Source organism: Rhinolophus hipposideros (genome assembly GCF_964194185.1).
Source record: "Rhinolophus hipposideros genome assembly, chromosome: X".
Taxonomy (NCBI): Eukaryota; Metazoa; Chordata; class Mammalia; order Chiroptera; family Rhinolophidae; genus Rhinolophus; species Rhinolophus hipposideros.
In genome coordinates this window covers 47,040,137-47,050,084 of record NC_138046.1, presented here as the reverse complement: position 1 = coordinate 47,050,084, position 9,948 = coordinate 47,040,137, and the positions used below count along the sequence as shown (strand labels likewise).

Here is a 9,948-nt window from a genome sequence, read left to right as displayed (position 1 = left end):
TACACTTTTCAACACTTCATATTTTGAAGTACTCTCTGAAGTTGAGCAACTGTTAACATAACATTACTGTTATGATTTGAAACGTTATTTTCCTTCTATGCATTCAGTGTGAATGGTTTGTGCTGATAAACTTCAGTTTTCGAGTACTCCCAACAGTAGGAATCACATGGTAAAAGACATGGTAAATGAAGTATTCACCAACTCTTACTGACTATTTTCTCATCCTTCCCTGGGTCTCTCATAGGCACTAAAGATTTCCTGGTGTTATATGCCTTCCTGTTGAAAATGTACATTCATTATTTCATACAGTTCTTCACACATTGCTAACATTTACCGAGCATTTACTATGTGTGTGGTACTGTGCTAAGGGCTTTAAATATATTAACTCATTCAATTCTTATAAAACACCTAGGAGGTAGGTACTACTATTATCATCCTTTTACAGATGAGGGAACTGAGGTCCCAAAAGCTGAAAAGATTTGCTGAAGGTCTCACATGTAGCGAAAAGGGGAGCTAGGGTTTGAACCCAGGTTTACCTGACTCTAAGGCCAAGATTTATTCATTGCTTTTCCCCAGCTTAACAATGATTTACCATATGCCATGCAGTATACTAGGCAGTACCTATAAAGGTGGATAGGGCACAATCTTCCTGGCTTCCTAAAGGTAACCCTGGTTGGGGTTGTGTAGGTAGGAATACAAGCTATCAGATGCAGAAATAAATAATTTTCTATTTACAAACAGGTTGGTGAAAAAGTGGACATAGCTCTGTAAATTCATAGGGTTTTGAAAAATGGTGACAGAGGGCCACAGACTGAAAGGGAAGAGGGCCCCAACTCTAGAGTTCAGTTCAACTAATAGGAGAGAAAAATACTACTCTCAGGGACTCAAACTGACATGAAAGTTACCCACTGCAGAAATGGGGTGGGCTGCACACACACACACACACACACACACACAAAGTTAACTAATAAGATAAGGGACCTCCCTATAAATCATTAAGAAGCAGTGTTCTAGCTGTGGTACATTTATACAATGGAGTATTACGCAGCCATAAAGAAAGAAATCTTATCATTTGCAACAACATGGATGGATCTAGAGAACATTATGTTAAGTGAAATAAGTCAGAAAGAGAAAGACAAGTACCATATGATCTCACTTATATATGGAATCTAAAGAAAAGACTATGTGAATGAACTAATCAGAAACAGTTTTGGGGACACAAAGAAAAAACCGAGAGTTGTTAGATGGGTGTGTGGGGGGGTTGGGGATAAGGGGAAAGGTGAAGGGATTTGGAAGCAGCTGGTAACCACAAGATGGCCTCAGGGTTTTTTTGAAAATTAATTTGGGGAAGGTATTCAATAATGTTGTAAAGATTTTGTTGGGTATCCGATGGACATGTGTCCTATTTGGGAGACCACCTCAGGGATACAGTGGATACCTGATCATGGCATTGTACACCAGAAGCTAAACATTAATGAATGCCAACTATAATTTTATATATATAATGTGATGGCTCAGTGTGAGGTCGGAGGGATAGTGGATGGGGGGAAGGGGGTTCACAGTGTGAGGGATATAAATGATGAACGTCTAAGTATTACCTTGTCTTGTAAACCTGAAACTAATAAATAAATAAATAAATAAATAAATAAATAAATAAATAAATAAAAAAGAAGCAGTGTTCTAAAATGTAATCAGTGGGAAACATTACTGTAGCCTTATAAATGCTATGGCTGGGAAAGTCCATCAAAACTTAGAAGGGATTCATAATGTTGTGATATACGTAAACAAGCTTTTCGACCATTATAGAAACAAAAGTAATTAGAAAGAGAAGTCGTTTTTCTCATTCCATTTCCTGACCTGCTGAAATATTTATTGTCTTTCTGATAGGGGGATGGATCTTTGCATCAGGTTGCATAAACTATATGACTCCATATTTTCAGACCATCTTGTATCTTCTACTAACCTCTTCACTTGCCAGTAACAGCAGCCACCATATAACGAACACCTACTCTGAACCAAGCACTCTCTATAAATTACCTTATTTAATCCTCACACTAATCCTATGATCTCATAGGGTTCTATTATTTGCCCCATTTTCAGATGAGGGAACTGAGGTTCAGAGAGGTTATGTGGCTTACCCAAGCCCATAAAACTAAATGAATGGTATTAGTTTCCTGTGTCTGCCATAACAAATTACCACAGACTTGGTGGCTTTTAAAAACATAAATGTATTCTCTCATAGTTCTGGAGGTCAGAAATCTGAAATCAAGGTGTTGGCAGGGCCATGATCCTTCTCAAGGGTGTGGTGGAGATTCTGTTGCTTTCCTCTTCTTCGCTTCTGGTGGCTATAGACTTTGCTTCACTTGTGGACACATCACTCCAGTCTCTGACTCTGTCTTCACATGGTTTTCTCCCCTGTGTCTCAGTCTTCTCTGTCTCTTATAAGGACACTCACCATTGCATTTTAGGGGCTGCCCTAATCCAGGACAATTGCATGTAGAGATACATGCCTTAATTATATCTGCAAAGGCCCTTATTCCAACTAAGGTCAGATATTTTGAGGTTCAAGTCGGACATATCTTTTGGTAGAACACCATTCAACCCAATGCAAGTAGCCTAGATGAGATTCTAAACCTGTTTCTATCTGACTTCAAAATTCTGGCCATTTTCACTAAAGCAGGCTGCCTCCACCAAACATCATTTTGCCTTTATTTGGTTTCCTAAGTAAATTTCCTACTGGGGAGAGGATGCACTGATCAGCATAAATTTATTTTGTATTTAATTATCAAGTTGAATTAATAATTTGACATTCTGGTTTCTAAAACATTGCCTTATGAGTTTAGATTGTGTGCAATTTGTCCCTCAGAGCCGAATCATTCCCTGGTTAAAACTGACAAAATTGAGTTTTGAAACCTGCAAAATTGATGATTGGATCTTGGCTAAGGACCAAGATCCCTTTAGGGTATAGGCATCCCATAGCCCACAAGTCATGCCTGTTTCTTTACTATGAATATAATGAAATGTCACAAACCTCTGGGTGTACAGGAGAATTTCTAATCAGTTTGAAGTTTATAGGAGGAATTTTTATTCCATATCAATGTTATATCCCAGAAAGATTCCTCATAGTGTTTGCTTTGTTTGCTCCCCAGTCTCAGTCCCCATCATCAAGTCACAGGGAAGGAGATGTCTCTAAGAGTTCATTTTCACACTAAGATGAGAGTCTGTAGAAAAACGGGCATCCAGAAACAGTAGGAATTTCCTGTGTTTCTAAATCAGCCTTTTTACAGGGTAACTGCCTCAGCTAACTAGTTGACACTGACCTCCTCACACCTTGATAAAGAAGAGAACATCCCTAAAGATGTGTTTCTCAGGTTATGGTTAGTCTGTGGACCATCCATAGTATTGGAACACTGAGTGCCACCTGGGAATCTTGTTTAAAATGCCAATTTCCTGGCCATTATACCAGGCTAACTGAATTTATATTTCTAAAGCTGGGGGGGGGTTCTCGATGCATTTTGAAACAGGTACCTGGAATAATTCTGATACACATTCAGGTTTGAGAACCACAGCGTTCTGGTGAAATCAGACTTCCACAACACTGAAACACAGATTAAACTCAAAATGTTCATTTGCAGTTCCAGCCAATAACCAATTACAACATTGCATTCTTACAGCATGATTTGTAAGCTATAGTTCATGTGACAATATCATTTTATATGGCTTGATTTAAATCAAAGCATTAATGACAAGATTTCTTAATCCCTCTCTCCTGAGACAATTTACGTAATGGCTTTTGAGAAGAATGCAATAACCTCTCCCTAATATCTTAAATTGTTCTCTAAGGTCTCTTTTGGCTTTTGGTTCCAACATTCTGATTCTATGAATGTTCCTAGGGCTTCAAATTTGTTTGTGACAAACACACTGCTTGTTACAATATAAGCCTATTTTCCTTCTTCCAGGCAACAAATTTCCAAAGAAGACTGGTTGCCTGTGATTTTCCTGAATGTATTTTAATACCAAATACCTTTCTCACCATATTGTTGTGAAGAGTGAGTGAGAAGATATATGTGAAATGCCAAGCATAGTGCCTGACACAAGGAAGTGGTTGTTCATGCTACTTCCAGCATATTGTCACAATAATGTCTCTTAAATTATTAAAGATATAACACCAGAGAGCTGCAGCTGAATGTTAACCAGGGAATCGGCAGTATTTCCATATTGGCAATATCAGCGTTATTTGGCTGTAGGGGGACTAAATAGAATCCAAGTCTCCGAGGGCCAGCTCAGCTGTATCATAGTGAGATGGCCTGGGGAAGACCTGGGTTCCTGCCACAAATCCTGACTTGGAGAAAGGCTACACTGAGGTTTTGGCCTAAAATGCAGCTTCCAATCCCCAACATGCTTCCTAAATCACTATTTCTCAAAGAGTGTTCCAGGGAGTATTAGTCCCTGGGAATTCACATTCGTAGTATCACATAAGAGTACCACGAATGAGCAAAGTTGTGAACAACTGGATTAGTCAAATGTGGTTTCCCAGTTGCAAGAATGTTCAGAGTCCTTAATATATTAACAGGCAAGTGCATCTCCAAAAAAGGGATGGGGGACATGGGGTTTTCTAAGTTTTGGTACTTTACTCATAAGGATGGTGGTGAGAGACTAGTGGTTCTGAGGAATACAGTTATGAGAACACTGCTCCAAGGTCACTGGTGCCCTCTTGTTTGCTCACAGGAACAGACATATTTTAGCTCTTATGTGACAAAAGTAACGAGAACAATTATATGCTGAACTGTAGAGTACTGTCCCTCAGCCTCTTAATGTCCTCACTTTCTTCTTTGTAGCTTAGATTCTATGTCCATCAAATTCACTCTTTTGCATATACCCTAGCCTCGCTTGCCTTTCTCTGCCCTTGTCATATTTTAGTGACAGACACCTAATCTTGATTAAATATTACTATCTGTCTGTTCCAAACTTGCCCCAGCAGCTGAATGAAATAGAATAAAACCTTAAAATTGTGCTGGCTAGTCAGTTTAGATTCACAACCACCAACCTCAAGAAGGCCCTTAGTGCTACCCTCCAATTTCACTACATTTCCTCCATCCAGTCATTCTCAAACTCTTCTGGATGGCTGTTTTACACATTCCCTCTCCTCAAACTTCCAACATCCCTTCCCCCATCCTTTCTCAGTGGCTGACCTTGCTTCCTATTTCACTGAGAAAACAGAAGCAGTCAGAAGAGAAGAACTGCAGACTCCCACCATCATATCTATAAACCTACTTGTATCTGTTATCCACATACCCTGCCTTCCTTCTCTCTTGTCATTATGAAGGAACTGTTTGTACTTCCACTGAGAACTCCTCCACTTGTGTACTCGATTCTGTCCCATTTGGCCTAATCAAGGTTATTGCTCTAGTCATTTTCTTCTTCCTCTGTGACATCAGCAATTTTTCTCTCACCAAACCACCATCTCCAATGTTAAGAAAAACCAAAACTGGTCTCCAGCCCCCAGGATGGCTACCGAGCAGTGGTTCGTGGGGCCACTCGTCCGGGCCCTAGGGAAACAGCCCCCAGACAACTTCGAACCTGGAGCACAGCCCTGTGGAGACCCCTCGTGGTCGACGCCCCCTGGCCAACCTGGGGACCCAGCCAAGGCGCAGCAAGAGGATGTCCAGGAGCAGCTGCTGGAGGCCTCCCCGTCTACTTCTACCCCTAGCCTCTGGCCCCAGGCCTGGGGCCCATACCTCCTCACCTATCCTTGGACACCATGTTCAGCCCCATCACCAAATAGCTCCACTACCTGCTCAAAAAGGCAGATGATTTCCAAAGCTACTTAATCTACAGGGACCAAGTGCAGAAGGAATAGCTGGCGAAGGCTATGCCCACCTTCTTAAAGATGTGTGAGCCTTACTTCCTGTACCTGGAGGCAGCTGCACGGAGCATGCCCCCCATCTATGGAGCTCTGCAGGAGCTGGTCCGAAAGGGGCTGTTAGAGATCTCTCAACAGCTGACCCTGCACCTGGAACAGCTGGTGCTCATGTATGCCTCCTTTGGGTTCGTGGACCTGGAAGAAACTGACCCCCTAAGCATCTCCTGTTTCTTCTGCGGGAGGTTCTCCATCAGTCCTTCCCACGAGGTGTCCATCTTCAGATACTGTGCCCCTGCTGCCTACACTGCCAGCCGCTTCCCCCGTACCTCTATAAGAAGATGCGCTGGAACCTGGAAACCACCTTAGAGCCCGGAGGCCAGGGGCAAGATTCCCATGTGGATTAGTGAGTTCCCTTACCTGAATCAAAGCCCCCCACCTATGCAGGATGCCAATATGGGCCTCTGAATCACGACCATCAAAGTGTGGAAAGCCAAGCAGGAAACCAAGGAAAGGCCATCCCCACATTAAAAATAAACCGCATCCCCCAATCAAAATAAAAGTACACATCTTAAAAGTAAAAAAAAAAAAGAAAGAAAGAAAAAAGAAAAACCAAAACTGTTCTCGTCAAGTCAGTTACAGTTGCATTTCTATTTCCTCAGAGCAAAAATTCTACAAAGAGTTGTTTCATCTTTTTAGCTCCAATTTCTCTCTTCCCATTCCCTCTTGAACCCTCTCCAATCAGTCTTTTGCCCCCATCACTCCACCAAAATGATTCATGTCAAGGGCAATGATATCTCCTCAGTGTTAAATCCAATGGTCACTTTTCTGTTCACATATTATTTGACCAAACTGCAGTATTTGACACAGTTGATCACTCCCTCCTAGAAATAACCTTTTTCAGTTGGCTTCTGGGACACTACACATTCTTGGTTCTCCTTCTACTCCACTGTATACTCTTTCTTAGTATCCTTTACTGGGTTTTCCTAAATTTTTCTGACCATTTAGCTGTCTAATTGGGCATCTTGACTTGAAATTGTCCAAAACCAAAATGACCATTTTCCTTATACATGCTTCTCCTACAGCTTTCTTTATCCGTTCTTCCAGATATTCAGACCAAAACTTGGAGTCTCTTTTGATTCCCCCTTCCCTCTCACACCCCACATCCAATTTATCAGCAAGATTGTGAGCTGCATCCTTAAAAATAAATTTAGAATCTGACCACTTCTCTCCATCTCCATTGTGACCAACTTAGTCCAAGCCAGCATCATTTCTTACTTGGATCATTGCAAAATCCGTTAAACATGTATGTCAAATCATGTCATGTTTCTGCTCAAAACACTCCCATGGCTTTTTGTATTGTTCACAGTAAAATCCAACATCCTTAGAATGACCTATAAGATTCTACATGTGCTGGTTTCTTCCCCATTACCTCTAGATCTCAACTCCTACCATTCACCCCGTTGATTACTCAGCTCCAGCCCTATGGCCTCCTTGCTATTTCTCAGACATACCAAGACAACTCCCAGTGTGGCTTTGCTGTTCCCTCTAACTAGAATGTTCTTTCACTGAGGTGCAGGTTATTCGCTAGTGTCCCTCAGATCTCTGTGCAAATGACATCTTACCAGTGATATTTCCTTGAGCATCTTATTCAAAAATTGAGACTCTTTGCATGCTTCCATATCACTTTATCTTGCTTTATTTTTCTTCATAGGACTTCTCATTTTCTGATATGTTAATATCTGCTTGCTTGTTCATTGTTTATTTCCACCACTAGAATGTAAGCTTCGGTACTGCAAGGATTTTATTTTGTCATTGCTATATCTCCAGTGCCCAACACAGTGCCTGACACATAATAGGTGCTTGATAAGTATCAGTCACATAAATAAAGAATTATTATAAGTGCAATAGGAGTTCTTGGACTCCTGGCATCTTCAGGTGGGGACTGATAATCCTTATCATCTAAAGCAACCCCCTTAAAGTCTAAGACTCCTCAATATCACATTCCCAGTTTTGGATTTAGTGTTTGCATGAGGCCTTCTAGGAAGCTCCATACAGTCTGAAACAAAATGTTCCATAACTGGACTTGGAGTCTTTTTAATTAATGGAGTATTTTTAAATTAATGGAGTATTTAATTCCTAGAAAGATATTTGCCAAGGGTCATTTTCTAATACATAATAATTTTTGAATAGGTATTAAATACACATCATACAAAATGCCAAATATTCAATGGGAAACTAGTGAAAAGTATGTTTCAGCACCTCCCACTGCTACCATCATATTCTAAGCCAACCTCTTTTTATTTTCTTAACCAGAATTTTTGCACAAATCCTTTGGAAACATAAGTCAGATCATGTCACTCCTTTGCTAAAAGTAGCCCAAGACATCTCATTTTCCTCAAAGTAAAATCTAAAGATTCCCTCTGTCCACAGCCACCAAGTTCCCTTCCTAGAGGCAATCACTTTTTACTAGTTTATTGTTTATTTGTCTAGAGGTAGCATATGCATTATACATACATATGTCTGTGTGTAATCCTTTTTTAAAAAGCTATGAACACTGTTTTGTATCTTTCTTTTTTCTCACTTGATATCTATGTTATTATTTTTAATGGCTGCATAGTCATCCATTGTATGGATGTTATATTCTCCAAGAATGCTTAGCCTGAAGTCTGTGTATGGGCTTCAGCGGTCTATGACTCTCCTGAAATTGCATGTGTATATTTGTGTGTATGTATATAAGTACATATTCCAGCAGAGAGGGCCCATAACTCTTATCATATTCAAAGGAATCTGAGGCTCAAAATGGTTAAGAATCATAATCCTGGGTCTAAATCTGGACCATTACCCCTTGATCCTAATTCTGCTATTTGGAACAGTTCTGTCGGAGCCTGGTGCACCTAAGACATACAGCAATTATTTGTCAAATGAATGAAGGGACAACACAAAATGATATATCTACTCCCTCTTCTCTATGTTAGCTTTTGGTTGGCATGAAGAAAGCCATCATGTCCTTCTAAGTCATCTTTTCTCCAAGTCTTGATGGCTTAGTTCTCTTAACGCTTAATTTGACATGGGTTCCAAACCCATAGGCTTTGCCCTCCCCTGGAGAAGCTTCAGTATGGATTTTTCCCTGAAATGTCTTCAGGAGCAAGTAAATTACAAAGGAAAAAAAAAAGGAGTGGCCGGTTAGCTCAGTTGGTTGGAGCATGGTGCTGATGGCACCAAAGTTGCTGGCTTGGTTCCCATGTGGGCCACTGTGGGCTGTGCCCTCCTTAAAAAAAAAAAAATGTCAGGTAGGATAGGCGGGAGAAAACGGCAAGTGGTGGGACATATGGAGTTCGCTTAGTTGTCTAAAGATATTCACATTCAAACTCAAGACAAAAGATATTTGCAGAACAATTTTGAGCCATGGGCGGGCAGTTTACAAATCTAAAAATTTGTAACTCATAGTTTGTCAGTACTTTCACATCTTCTGTGCTCTGTCACACTCCACATTTGTCCTCCCCGTAAACCCAACAATTTAGTCACACTAAACTATTCTCTGCTTCCCCAACAATACCCCCTCATAATTTCTTGTTTTTATTCCTTTACCCATAGGACTCTCTCTACATAAAATATCTATGTGGAATATTCTGAATTTACCCCTCCAGATGATGTTTTTTTTTTTTTTTTTGAAAACTAGACTTTATTTTTTAGAGCAGTTTTAGGTTCACAGAAAAAAAAATGAGAGGAACACACAGAGAGCTCCCATATATCCCCTGCAGATCCACTTTTCACCCTTCTCCCTTATCTTTCTGTGTCCCCAGAGACTGACCTCTATGGACTATGTTAAATGGCTTCTTTGTCCTGATTCTTGTTGGACATCATCAGTGGGAGGCACGGCCAATGGATTGGAGATCAGAAGCAGACGAAAGTCTGGATATTTACTCTTATGCCTTCATCTCTGTGGAGTGTCAGCAGTTTGGTTGAGTCCTTCTAGAAGGATCTACCGTAGGCCACAGACCTTTTTGGCAGCCATCTTCTATAGCTACAGCAATACTCTCTAAGTTCTTTCTGGTAATTTCTCCCTCCTTTTGGTCTTTCAGGTC

The 9,948-nt window shown here is 40.6% G+C and overlaps 1 pseudogene across 1 annotated transcript; it reads left to right on the top strand.

Annotated features, from left to right (window-relative positions):
• The first annotated feature begins 5,507 nt into the window (after positions 1–5,507).
• On the top strand, positions 5,508–6,267 carry LOC308494891 (UPF0575 protein C19orf67-like; annotated as a pseudogene). Its single transcript has one exon. The product of its transcript is annotated as a UPF0575 protein C19orf67-like (transcript).
• The last annotated feature ends 3,681 nt before the right edge of the window (positions 6,268–9,948 follow it).